This window comes from Pipistrellus kuhlii, unplaced genomic scaffold (genome assembly GCF_014108245.1).
Source record: "Pipistrellus kuhlii isolate mPipKuh1 unplaced genomic scaffold, mPipKuh1.p scaffold_m20_p_15, whole genome shotgun sequence".
Lineage (NCBI taxonomy): Eukaryota > Metazoa > Chordata > Mammalia > Chiroptera > Vespertilionidae > Pipistrellus > Pipistrellus kuhlii.
The window spans coordinates 12,321,276-12,335,097 of NW_023425460.1; the positions used below are offsets into that span (position 1 = coordinate 12,321,276).

General features: G+C 43.8%; 1 long non-coding RNA gene across 1 annotated transcript in view; it reads right to left on the minus strand.

The window, feature by feature from the left end:
- Window positions 1-13,822, minus strand: part of LOC123652370 — a 30,658-nt gene that overhangs the window by 3,784 nt on the left and 13,052 nt on the right. The window lies entirely within an intron of this gene.

A 13,822-nucleotide genomic window follows, 5' to 3' on the forward strand; every position in this document is an offset into this window, starting at 1 on the left:
GGATGATGCTTCAACCAACTGAGTCACCAGGTCAGGGCACCATGCTTCTATTTTTATTTGTTTTGCTAAGGCACGTGAGAGTGAATTTATTACAGAAGTAAGCTTGTGTTTCCCCTAATTTGCAATGAAGAGAATAATTCACTAGCTTCAGTACTTTAGCTTCCTGAGTAACCAATGACCCAGCACACACTGCACAGCTCATCACAACTCATTGGTTGGTTCTGACACCAAGGGAGAGAATCACTAGAGGGCCTGCCCAGCCCAGCACTGAATTTTCTGCATACTTTTATATAAATGCATAGTTGAAAGGGTCTGGATTTTAGCTCTTAAATGTATACCAAGTTCTTTTTTGAAATTATATTTTTACTGATTTCAGAGACAAAAGGAGACAGAGAGATCAGACCATCAATGATGAGAGAGAATCATTGATTGGTTGCCTCCTACACATCCTCTACTGGGGATCAAGCCCGAAATCTGGGCACGTGTCCTGACCGGGAATCGAACCATGACCTCCTGGTTCATAGGCTGACGCTCAACCACTGAGCCGCACCAGCTGGGCTGTATGCTAAGTTCTTACTAGCTATTTTTGGGAAATAAGTCCTTGAAATGACTCTAAACTCTTGTTTTTGCATGACAGTTGCTATTTGAAGCTTCTGAGTTGATTTTTCACCCTCTATTTACAAACCCTATATTTAGTTTTATAAGCGATTTAAAATTTTCCCATTTAGCAATGGAGAGCTGAGTCAGACTTAGTCAGGGCAACTGTTACGTTTAGTGTTTACTCGGTCCACCTGCTGAAGACTGACTGGGTGGCCACCGTGGCAGCAGTGCTCCCGAAGCGGCCCCAGGGAAGCTGGGGCGGGCGTGGGGGAAGCACAGGCACACCGAACAGATGAAAAGAGGAAATGGAATTACATCTTTAGTTAGCAGGAGCATAGAGCCTCTAGGATTAGCATCCTGAGCTGATATGAGCTGGGCAGGATGGGGGCACTTCAATATCTCTAGTCCTGCTAGGTTTCTCCTGGCCTCTTCTGCTCTGCCCGCCTCTTGCCTATCTAATCGTACTGAGAGTGGGCACAGCGGTAAGTGAAGAGAGATCATTGGAGATGGATCCCAGCACTCAGGTGTAACGTTACCAGTGATTGAAAAAACGCACTCCCAGCAACGTTGGCATCCCTTGGTATACTGAGTTCGAATGGGTTACACAAATGTAGGAAATACCTCAATGGCTTAATATAATCTTTTACTTGCACTCATGTTATTTGCTTAATTGGCACAGGTCAGGAGGGGGTTCTGTCCATTCTGGTCCTGCAGGGGGCCCAGGCCGATGTGCATTCTGGCATGTCGACATGTGGCCTCCATGGTCGCTGCAGCAGTGGGACAGAGTGTGTGAAAATTGCACTGGGTTTTGGTTCAGAAGTGATAGGTGTCAATTCTACTCACAGCTTATCGACCAAAACTGGTTACACAACCCCCTTTGATAGCAGGGGACCTGAGAAATGTGGGGAGCTCATGCATATGTCCTGTGTGCAGTAAATATAGCTGCCACAATGTAAGAAGACTTCCAGACCACTCTGATGGCACTAGTTGGGTACATTCATCACAGTCTGGGGACTCAGGGCTGCAGGCTCAAAAGCCTAAAATGTAAACGTACCACATTACATGCAAATTCACATTAACCTAGCGCAGTGGTCTGCGAACTGCAGCTGGGGAACCACATGCAGCTCTTTGGCCCCTTGAGTGTGGCTCTTCCACAAAATACCATGGCCTGGGCGAGTCTACTTTGAAGACGTGGCGTTAGAAGAAGTTTAAGTTTAAAAAAATTTGGCTCTCAAAAGAAATTTCAATCGTTGTACTGTTAATAGTTGGCTCTGTTGACTGATGAGTTTGCCGACCACTGACATAGCGCATAAAGACTGATATGTAGAGCTAGAATACCAATTGTTTTTGTTGTTGTTAATCCTCACCTGAGGACATTTTCCCATTGATTTTTAGGGGGGGGGGGAGGGAGATAGAGGGAGAGACAGAGAGAGAAACATCGATGTGAGAGAGGGACATCGATTGGTTGCCTCCCACACGCACCCTGACTAAGTCCTGCAACCAAGGTACATGTCCTTGACTTGAATCAAACCCGGGACACTTCAGTCTGTGGGCAATGCTCTATCCACTGAGCCAAACTGGCTAGCGTTTTGTTTTTGTTTTTTATAGAATACCAATTCTTAATTTTACACTGAGAAATGTAACCACAGGATGCTTTAGAGCAGAGCATTATCTCCCCATGTGCATTTCTGTTTGGGAAGCCAAATTGTAATCAGAAAGCTGCTCGGTGACTATGGAGCTAAAACAAGCAGTCAGCAAAATGGACCTAAAAGGCAGATGCCATCAAGGTATGATCAGCTCTCCCCTTTCACAGCGCATTAGAATGCCCTCCTACTGCACTTCATTGACTTGAAATTAACTTAATACACTCAAGGTAGGGCCAAATGTGATCATAGTGTTTAAATATATTTATTTATGAAACAAAAAGAGGAAAAAACAAAAACTATTTTAAAAAGAAAAAATAAAGGTAAGAAACTTTTACTTTTGGAACAACCATGATCCCTAGTTCAAGACCACACTTTTATCCAGCTCTCAAGAAAACAGCGGTGCATTCCAGCACTGGAGGAACACTGGTGTAACTGTCCACTATGCTTAATGGGTTAAAGGACTTTCAAGGATACTTTTGACAACACCCAACTTTTGCCTTACATAGAGCAAGTGATGAGAGAAGGAAGGAGAAAACGGCACACACCGAAGTCGGCCAGCACAGAGGTAGTCTTTTATAACTAATCTCAGCAGGGACATACCATTCCGAATGTTCTATTGGTCACACAGACCAACCCTGGTGCAGTGTGGGAAGGAGCGGCACAGTGGAAGGGGGTCATTGAAAGCGTTTTGGAGTCAGGCTACCGTGGTGTGTAAGGCAAAAGTGAGCAAGGATCTGAGGCACCTGACCAACAGCCACATGAATGAGCTTGGAAGCAGATCCCCAGCTCATCAGGCCTCAGATGCCCGCAGTCCTGCTGACAACTGGACGGCAGACTTGTGAGACCCTGTGTCTGAGGCACCCAGCTAAACTGTGTCAGATCCCTGACCCACAGGATCTGAGAAAATAAATGTTTGTTGTTTTAAGTCACTAATTAATCTTGCAGCAACAGATAACTAATATGCAAGCTATCTTTTAAATTTTATTATGAAAATTTCAAGCACACACCGAAGTAGAGAACCTCATATGAGCTCCCATGAACCTCCCAGATTCAACAATTTTCAACTCTTGGCCAATTACTATATCTCAACCCACTTCCCAGGCCCCCTGGATTATTCCAAAGCAAATCTCACTCAGACATCGTAAGTGTTTTCATTGCAAATATTTTAATATTTAGTTCTAAAATATAAGGGCTCTTAAAAAAATAGTAACCTCAAAACCAATACATATCTAAGGAACACAGACCCTGATTCCTGCCCCCTCAGGTGCTTGTAACCAATGAAGTATGACAAAGATGATGGGGCACCTGTGATTATGTGGACATGCTTATCCTATTTAATAAAGAGCTGATATGCTAATTAGACCAAATAGCAGGATGACCGTCCGGACATCTTTCCTGATGACCTTCGGGACGAAGTCAGGGCTGCGAGGGCTGAGCCCTTTGCTAGCTCTGAAGAAGTGAGGTCCCTCGCTGGGGAACTCTCAAGGCAACTGCAGGTAGCCTTTGGAAGCTTAGGGCAGCCCTGGTCGATAGCCAGCATGAAGATGAGGCCCTGCGATAGCAAGGAACTGAATTCCACCAACCCCGGAGTGAGCTTGGAAGCAGCGCTTCCCCTCAGCTGAGTGTTCACATGAGACCGAGACCCCAGCTCACCCTGACACGTGACTGCAGCCTTGCAGAGGACCCGCTAAGCCAGGCCTGGTCCTCTGACCCACAGAAACGCATGTGGAATGTGTGGTTTTAAGCCACACAGAGTTTGTGGTGATTGCTGTGCAGCAATGGAAAACTATTACAACGTTGAAAATTTAGCAACCATGACTTAATGTTATTGAGTATCCAGTTAATATTTCTACTTCCCAGGTTGTCTCATACATTTCTTATAGTATTTTTATAAGACGCAGTGGCTTCTGCCTGTACTCGTGTGAGATGTGAGTTCACCATACGTAACCGGCCTCAGCACAGATCAGCCTCTCTCTCAGGTCCGACCTGGCTGGGCCGTCTTATCTCTCTGAGTAACCTGGCCTCCACTGCTGACCAGCCCTGTCTTTCCAGTCTGACCAGAATACAGTTAAGCCCTCCCATTCCTTTAATGTCGTCAGAAATTGCCAAATACTCCTGCGGTGGGGGAAGGGGGCAAAAGTGACCACCCTGGTCGAGAACCCCTGCTTTAAGTTGTCCTTGTTTTTCTCTTCTCTGATTTTTAAAAATACGTTAACTCTCAGAGGGTAGACTATGTACTACTTTCCAGGTTCTATTCAAGTTGCTGTTATTCTCATGTGTTCTGAAAGCGAAGTGCCCAGTCAGGATCCGGATTCACAGCCTGTGGGGCGGACCCGCTGGTCAGCAACTGACATGGCTGGCGAACTGTACTTGGCTGTCCCCCGGGCATCAGACACCAGGCTGGAAGCTGGCAGGTGGAGAGCCGGGGACCGGGCTGCAAAGGGGGTTGGAGAGGAGCTTACAGCGCTCTCAAGGGACTCTGAGTGGGGAGGCCAGGCCCATCCTTTCCTGAAAAGATAATGAGCACTCACACTGGTCAGTGATTAGGGTCTACGCGTGGCAGAAACACTGAGAACCGTGGCCGTCAGGGGAGCACTGAGGGCCGAGGCGTAGAAAGACTGGGGCACGAACAACCATTCCGGGATGAAGTACAGGCATGTCTGGGTGTTGTCTATACTTTCTTTTTCTTTTCTTTTTTATAAAATATATTTTGACTTTTTACAGAGAAGAAGAGAGAGGGATAGAGAATTAGAAACATTGATGAGAGAAAATCATTGATCAGCTGCCTCTTGCACACCCCCTACTGGGGATGTGCCCGCAACCAAGGTACATGCATGCCCTTGACTGGAATTGAACTTGGGACCTTTCAGTCCGAGGGCCAACGCTTTATCCACTGAGCCAAACCGGTTTCGGCTGTCTATACTTTCTACATGTAGGAAGTAGTTGTTAGGTTCTGTTGTGGCAGAGAAAGAAGTAAAAGAAAGGAATTCTTCAACAATCCAGCTGTAAACACAAGGCCAGAGAAATAAACCTAAAAGATATTTTCATTGTTTTTTAACTAGTATTGAAAAACACAGAAAGAACTTGGGCGTCATTCCCCGTGTATGAGGAAGGGTAGAACCGTGAATCTCTAAGTGTGGTCCCCAGACAAGCAGCTTCCATACCACCAGGTGGGGGCTGTTAGAAAAGCAAATTCTCAGCTGCTCCCCCCCACTCCCCCTCTCCGCCCCTTACTGAATCAGAAGCTCTGGAGGCAGGGATCAGAAACCTGGTTTTTAATAAACCCAGGTGGTTCTGGTGTGTGCTTAAGTTGGAGAACCACTGGTGTCCAGGCCTCCAGAGTGAGCCAGTGTATTCTCCCAAGCAACAATTGTCTATGCGGCTCAGTAACTTCTAAATGTGCATTCTCTCAAAATCTCCCTGACCATCCCAGCATACCTGCTGCTCGGTGCAGTTTTGGAGGAGCTGGAGTTTTCTGTTCGCTTCCAGTTCTGTTTGGCACAGAGAAATTAGCTGTGCTCAGGTGGGAGCTGTTCAGTAATGTGTGGGTAATAAACAGATTAGTTAATCAGCCATGATTTATTAATGATGAATTAATTATGCCTGATGGTGCAGTTCTGCTAGCTAAATGGAGCTTTAAAGGGGTTATTTTATTAATCATCATGGTGCTAATTGCAGACACTTACAGAAGGATCACTAATTAAACATGCAACCATATGCAGAACAAGTTGGGCTGCTGAGACCTGCAAGAATAAGGAACACTGATTTTTTAGGGGAGCTGAAACAAACTTTATTTTGTGCAACATGAGGGAGTTGGCTTAGAAGCGTTAGTCATTCGCTTCAAATTAATATTGCAATCTTTTCCCACGGGAATTGATCCCTACATCCAACCGTGAATAGCACTGTAGTAGAGTCTGTTCAAGGGGAAGATTGCTCAGTCCTACTTTGTTTCACACACATGCAAACTGCTCTCCTGAGTCTTTGCTAAGCAGAGACCACTGACTGATGGGATGGGGCTGAGAGCAGGCCTGAGTGCCAGAGAGCTTCGGGTGAGAGGGAGGCAGTGAACTCTTAGAGACCAGGCACACCCTCTGCTCTGGATCACCGTGAGAGGCTTCACAGCTTTGTGCCGTGGGAGCAGAAAATGAACCTGGACTGTTCAGTCAAAGGGGCGTCGAGTAAATGTGAGGAGTTAAAGAACAGGAAAATGGTTTTCGATTTCTAGCTCAAATGGAAGCCATTTCGTGATTTTGGTGTTGTTATGTTTGTTTGGAGTGAAGCCGCATCGGAACACCACCCTCCTAGCACCCTGGCCTGGGAGGTCCTCATTGTGAGTAGCGAAGGAGGGAGGTAGTGCCCAGCTCCCACAGGAAGCCGAAGTGGCCCGGCGCTATCAGGCTTAGCCAAACCAGAACCGATCCCCTGCGAGCCTGGACAAGTTCCGAGGAGGTGGCTGGAGGCCTTGGGTCCCTGCAGGGGCTGCTCCATGAGCTGGCCTAGGATCTGATAGTTGGCGAAGCGGCTCAGAATAACGGATGCAGGAATATTTATGTCATTTTGGTCTGTTAGGCGATACAGTCAAGTCTGTATGGCATGAGCATATACGGAAAATGTGTGATGAGGGTAATAAGGATGATGGTGATGACAAACTTCAAGGTCGTCCTGATTTTCTTAGAATCCCCCGTCCTGCACGTTCTTTTTCCTTACAAATAACAAATTGCCTCAGTACTGTGTATTGAAAAAGAATCATTTTCCTCACTAAATTGCAGTAATGCCTGTATCTTAAATTAGATAACTACCTGTGTGGGTCTTCTCCTGGACTTTCTATTCTGTCCTGCTGGTCTATTTCTCCATCTTCATATCAACACGCTCTCTTAATTAATGTAGCTTTATAGTCAATCTTCGTATCTAGAAATGTAAGTTGGCCAACTCTTGAGGATGATGTCTTCGAAATCCTGCAAGATCACATTGAATCTATAGCTCAACCCGAGGAAAGCTGATTTCTTAACCTTCAGACTTCCCTCCAAAGACAAGGGAAACAAAAACAGAAATGGGACAACATCACATTAAAAAACTTCTGCAAAGCAAAGGAACTCATAAGCAAAACAAAAAGGCAACCAACTGAACTGGAGGATATGTCTGTAAATGACACTTGTGAGAAGGTGTTAATAGCCAAAACATAAAAATAACTCATACAACTCAACAACAACAAATAAAGTAGACAATCTTATTTAAAATTGGGCAGAGGATCTAACTAGATATTTTTCCATGGAAGACATATAGATGACCAACAGGCATATGAAAAAAAAAAAGTTCAACATCACCAATTAAGAAAATGTAAATAAAACTACAAGATATCACTGCACACCTGTTAGAATGATTGTTATAAAGAAGACAAAACTAGTAAACAACAAGGGTTGGCCAGGAGGTTGAGCAAAGGGGGTTGAGAAAACCTTCGTACACTGTTGGTGGGAATGTAAATTAGTGCAGCCGCTATGGAACACAGTATGAAGGTTCCATTAAAAATTAAAAATAGAACTACCATATGGTCCAGCAATTCTTCTTCTTGGTATTTATCCAAATATAAAAACATTAATTTGAAAAGATAAATGCATTTCTATGTTCATTGCAGCATTATTTACAATAATAGCTTATATGTAGGAAAAACACATTGTGTCCATTGACGAATAAATGGATAAATAAGAAATTCATGCACGGGGGAGGGGGAGTGTCCCTCAGCCCGGCCTGCACCCTCTCCAATCTGGGACCGCTCAGGGTATGTCTGCCAGTTTAGGCCCAATCCCTCAGGGTGCAGGCCAGGCTGAGGAACCCCCACCTCCATGCACAAATTTCATGCACTGGGCCTCCAGTACTTGAATAAAAATGGTGAGAATGAACATCTTTGTGTTGTTCCTAACTTTGGGAGAAAATGTTAGCTACTTCACCACTGAATATGATGTTAATTATAGCTTTTCTATAGATATTTTATATCAGAATAAGGAATTTTCCTTCTATGCTTAGTTTGCTGAGATAAAATCTAGGGATTTTCTCCTTTATTTTGTTAGTGGATTGAATTATCTTGATTCATTTTTTAATTTTTAAATACATTTTTATTGATTTCAGAGAGGAAGAGAGAAATAGAAACATCAATGATAAGATAGAATCATTGATTGGCTGCCTCCTGCATGGCCCCTACTTGGGATTGAGCTGAAACCCCAATATGTGCCCCAATGGTGAATTTCCTTGATTTTGTAATGTTAAATAAACGTGTTTCTGGAGTACATCCTAATGGGTGATAATTTTTTATTGATTTTTTTTTTTTACAGAGAGGAAGGGAGGGAGATAGTTAGAAACATCAATGAGAGAGAAACATCGATCAGCTGCATTCTGCACACTTCCCAACAGGGGATGTGCCCGCAACCAATGTGCATGCCCTTGACCAGAATTGAACCTGGGACCTTTTAGTCCGCAGGCCGATGCTCTATCCATTGAGCCAAACCAGTTAGGATGTGGGTGATAATTTTGATTACTTTAAAATATTGCTGGATTCTATTTGTTTTTTATTTTGCTTAGAATTTTGAGTTTTTGTTCATAAGAGATATTGGTCTATAATTTTCCTTTCTTATGTCCTCATTAGATTGGTGATAAGTTTATATTGGCTTCATAAAATGAGTTGAGAAGTAATTGCTCTTTCCCTAGACTCTGGATGAGTTTGTGTAATACATACTTATACACTAATGTTCATAGTAGTATTATTCACAACAAACAAAAGGTGGAAACAACCCAATTATCCATCAACATATGAATGGATAAACCAAATTGGTATACACATACAATGGACTTCCATTTAGTCATAGAACATTAATGAAGTCCTGACACATGCTACAACATGGATGAATCTTGAAAACACTATGTTAAGTAAAATAAGCCAGACACAAAAGGACAAATGTTGCATGACTCTATATGAAATATCTAGAATAGAAAAATCCACAGAGACAGAAAGTAGATTAGAGGTTACCAAGAGCTGGGGGAAGAGAAGAATGGAGGGTTACTGCTTAAAGGTGACAGAGTTTCTGACTGAGGGTGATGAAAGAATCTTGGTAATGGTTGCTGTCTTAGCTGGTACTGCTATAACAAATATCATAGACTGGGATCTTAAAGAACACTTATTTCGCATTGTTCTGTAGGTTGGGAAGTCCAAGATCAAGGTGCCAGCATATTTATGACAATAATAGGAAGTCACATGATTTCACTTCTGCTACCTGCTGCTGGTTGAGGTATTTACAAAGGTCTTCCCAGCCTCATGGGACAGGAACACAAATCTCACCTCTTGATGGAGGACGGTTAATGTCACATTGTAACAAGGGCATGTGAGATGGGATATATTTAACAGCAGCTATTGTTGGAAAAATACAGTCCATCTACCACAAGAGTATTTGGGGGAATTTCCCATATTTTTGGGAAATTGGGGATACTAATGGTTAACAGGAACAAAAAAAATACCTTTATTAAAAAGAAGACGACTTGGTGTAAATCTTGAAGTTTTGTTTATAGAAGAAAGGCAACTCTAGTCATTGAACCATCATCAACAAATATATAGATGTGCTTACAGACCACCACCAAAGACTTCTGAAATGTTCTTAGACCACTGAGCCAAAAGACGCCTTCAAAAGGAACCTGAAACATTGAGGTGTCAGCTCTGAAAGACTTGGCAGGCGCTAGAGCAGACTGCAACGTGATGGACGGACCAGCCTGGAACTGTCCACCCTCAGAGTGAGAGTGTTCCTTGGCATAGAGCTCTCTGTCTTCATCTGTTTGGGCTGCTGTAACAAAAATGCCATAGACAAGGTGGCTTACAGCCAACAAGCATTTATTTCTCACTGTTCTGGAGGCTGGAAGTCGAAGATCAAGGCCCTGGCAGATTTGATGTCTGGTGAGAGCCCAATTCCTGGTTCACAGGGGACTGTCTTCTTGTCCTCACGGGGTGGAAGGTCCGAGGGAGATCGTTAGGGTCTCTTTGAAAAAAGTACTCCGCCCATTCTTGAAGGCCCCACCCTCATGACCTAATCACCTCCCAAAGACACCCCCCCCCCCCCCACCTCCAAATGCAATCACTTTGGAGAGTAGCTCCAACATAGGAATTTCAGGGAAGACACACAGAGTTAGTCTGTACCGCCTTTCTGGGAAATGCCTTGTAGTTACTGCTTCCTGATGCTGCCAAATACTTCTGGAGAAGGTAGAGTGGCCATTCCTGGGGATGAGTGGTCTATGACTTTGTGCAAGAGCCGAATGAGGTTATCACAATACCTCTGGGCCGGGTTATTTTAAGTTACAATATCATCAACCAACTGGAGGCTCTTGCTAGCTGAAATGGTGATTTCAGCACAAAGAAAAGAAGAGGTAAGTTAAAAGTGAACACCTGTTCTTCTAAAATTGCTCCACTGCAGGTACCAGCCCCAGAGAGTTGGCAGATGGTTTTGTGTTTCTAAGCCTGACCTTAGCAGCCCTTCATCAATCTTGAGCTGATTGATTCTCAGGAAAAGAGGAGACTCCGCTTCCCAGGGCACCCGAGACACCTTTGATTTAGTTACTACCTGAAGAGCAATTAATTAGCCCGTCCTGGCTCTCCTAACAAAGCTAGGAAACTCTGGGCACAGCCTGGCGGGGGCAGCTTTTCACCAGCTCATTAATTATGGGCACCGCAGACATGGGGAGTCCTAAAACACAAGGATAAGAGCGGCATTGTGCTCCAGGGAAGACTGGTGATCGCCAAGGCCTGCAGCTACCCTGCTCTGTGATGCCTGTAGACGAAGGGCCTCCCATCCTTGTTATTATTCGGTTAATCCTCACTGGAGGATATTTTCCTATTGGTTTTTACCAAGAGTGGAAGGGAGGGGGAGAGACAGAGAAAGAAACATTGATGTGAGAGGGACACTTTCATAGGTTGCATGGACCCTGACCAGGGCCAGGGATTGAGCCTGCAACTGAGTTACATACATATGTGCCCCTGACCGGAATTGAACCCTGGACCCTTCAGTCCACAGCCGATGCTCTAGCCACTGAGTCAAACCGGCCAGGGCAAGAGGCCTCCATCTTTAAAAAAATCTCCATCAATAGCACTGGAACCACCAATTGTATCTTCCCTTTAACTTCACCCAGGCTGCCACAGGGAGCTCATTAGCAATGAGAGAATTTGCCCCTTCACTACCAGGCACTTTATTTTTTAAACTTAGGAGGTTTTTCTTAAGTTATTTTTCTTAAAAAAAAAAAAAAAAAAAAAAAAAAAAAATATATATATATATATATATATATATATATATATATATATATATATATATATAAAATTGATTTTTTACAGAGAGGAAGAGAGAGGGATAGAAAGCCAGAAACATCAATGAGAAAGAAACATCGACTAGCTGCCTCCTGTCCACCCCCCACTGGGGTTGTGCCCACAACCAGGACACATGCCCTTGATCGGAATCAAACCTGGGGCCCTTCAATTTGCAGCCAACGCTCCATCCACTGAGCCAAACCAGTTAGGGCGAGTTATTTTTCTTTTTAAGTCAAATGGGATTGTATTTTTTTATGACAGAGAATTAATTCATAATCAACTCTCAATTATCCTCTAGACAGATTACCTGGGGACCCCAACCACACAGCGTTTCCCTTCTTCGGTCTCCCACCTGCCCCCATTTCTCTCCTGGTTTCTCCTCAGTCTTTCCTCTTTATTCCAAGCGAGGGAAAACCGGGGAGAGTCGAGTTTGGATGTGGGATGTGGAGTGAGTGTGGTAAGAATTGAACAGCATACTTACTCGTTTTAAGAGCCTTCCTCCTTTAAGAGCCTAACCACAGTTGACTTTTGTTACCAAGAACTTTCTCCTCGTGACAGATGTTACGTTTGGTAGTGGTAAAAGATAAAGAGACACATCTTTAAAATATTAGTTTATTTGAACAAAAATGGGTTCCAACGGGGCAGTGCCAAACCAGAAGTGAGGAGCACTCCGCTGACAGGAGATGGGGCAAGACTCTTAACAGAGAAGACTCGGAAGCTGAGCAAGGAAATTGGGTGGCTCTAGTTTAAGCATTATTTGGGAAAGCCTGGTTGGCTGTTTGTGATTGGTTGTCATTAGGTTTTGATTTCTTTTAAAAAAATATTTTTATTGATTTCAGACAGGAAGGGAGAGGGAGAAAGAGATAGAAAAATCAACGATGAAAGAAGAATCACTGATTGGCTGCCTCCTGCAGGTCCCCTACTGGGAATCAAGCCCCCAACCTGGGCATATACCTTTGACTGGACTCAAACTCAGGACCCTACAGTCCACAGGCTGATGCTCTGTCCACTGGATTTGATGCTCTAGCCAGAGCTAGGCTTTTATTTCTTTACCTGGAGGTACTTTCAGGCTTAGCTTTGCGTTTGCTTACGAAGGTGAATACGGCATTAGAACCACCTCAGAGGCCTCCTTGCTTAGTTAATGTAGTAGTAGTTATGTACTAAATTTTTTATTATGGGAAAATTTCAAACAAAAGCAAAGCATATACTTTAGTGGCTCTTTCTGGCCTCCCTCCCATCCATCCATCATGCAGTCTCACCATTATTAACTCATGACCAATTTTGTTTCCTGTATGCTCCCAAACCCAAATGTTCTGTGCTCAACGTTCGGATCCACCTGAAATCCTGTTTCCTCAGCCGAGTATACCCAAGAGCTGACCCTGGGGCGTCAGTCTGTGTCTTCCCCCGGTCCTGTGGACCAGGGCTTGAGAACGCCTCCAGTGTCACATTCTATTACACTTGATGGGCAACTCCAGGCGTCCTGGTGGCAGGCAGGACAAAGGGACAGCTGTGCTGGGCTGTGCACAAATCAGGGCATCTTTGGAGGCTGCCCTCAATTCCCAATTAGTTTCTAGGAGAGCTTTAATGATGCCATCCGCATCTTTACTTAAAGAGTCACAGCCACGTTGGCTTAGGGGGGCAATGAGTGACTGACTAGATTTGCATAATCATTTACCCTAATTAGAATGTCAAAAGTTGGTGACAAAAAGGCCAAGTTATGCTGTAACTTGGTATCATTTTAATTGTCTAATTTCCTATTATTGCAGCTGTCTTCCTCTTTGCATCTTAGTCCCCTTTCTAAACAATTTGTAGTAAAAACAAAATGGAAAACAGGAAAAATAACTCACTTATAGAATGAACTCCTAAAAACCTCTAAAAGTTTCTTTCCTTTTTAAAAAAAATATATTTTATTGTTTGTTTGTTTTTATAGAGAGGAAGAGAGAGTTAGAAACATTGATGAGAGAAGAAACATCAATCAGCTGCCTCCTACACACCTCCTATTGGGGATGTCCCCACAACCAAGGTACATGCTCTTGACCAGAATCGAACCTGGGACCCTTGAGTCCGAAGGCCAATGCTCTATCCACTGAGCCAAACCGGTTAGGCTAAAAGTTTTTCCTTAATCCAAACCATGATTTTAGCTTCTATCTAAGTTTATAATTGCACGGCCATTTAGATTAGACACTGGGAATTTAGACAGACACTTAGCTTTGAATCTAGAAGCAAGTTCTTTACGTGTGCACAT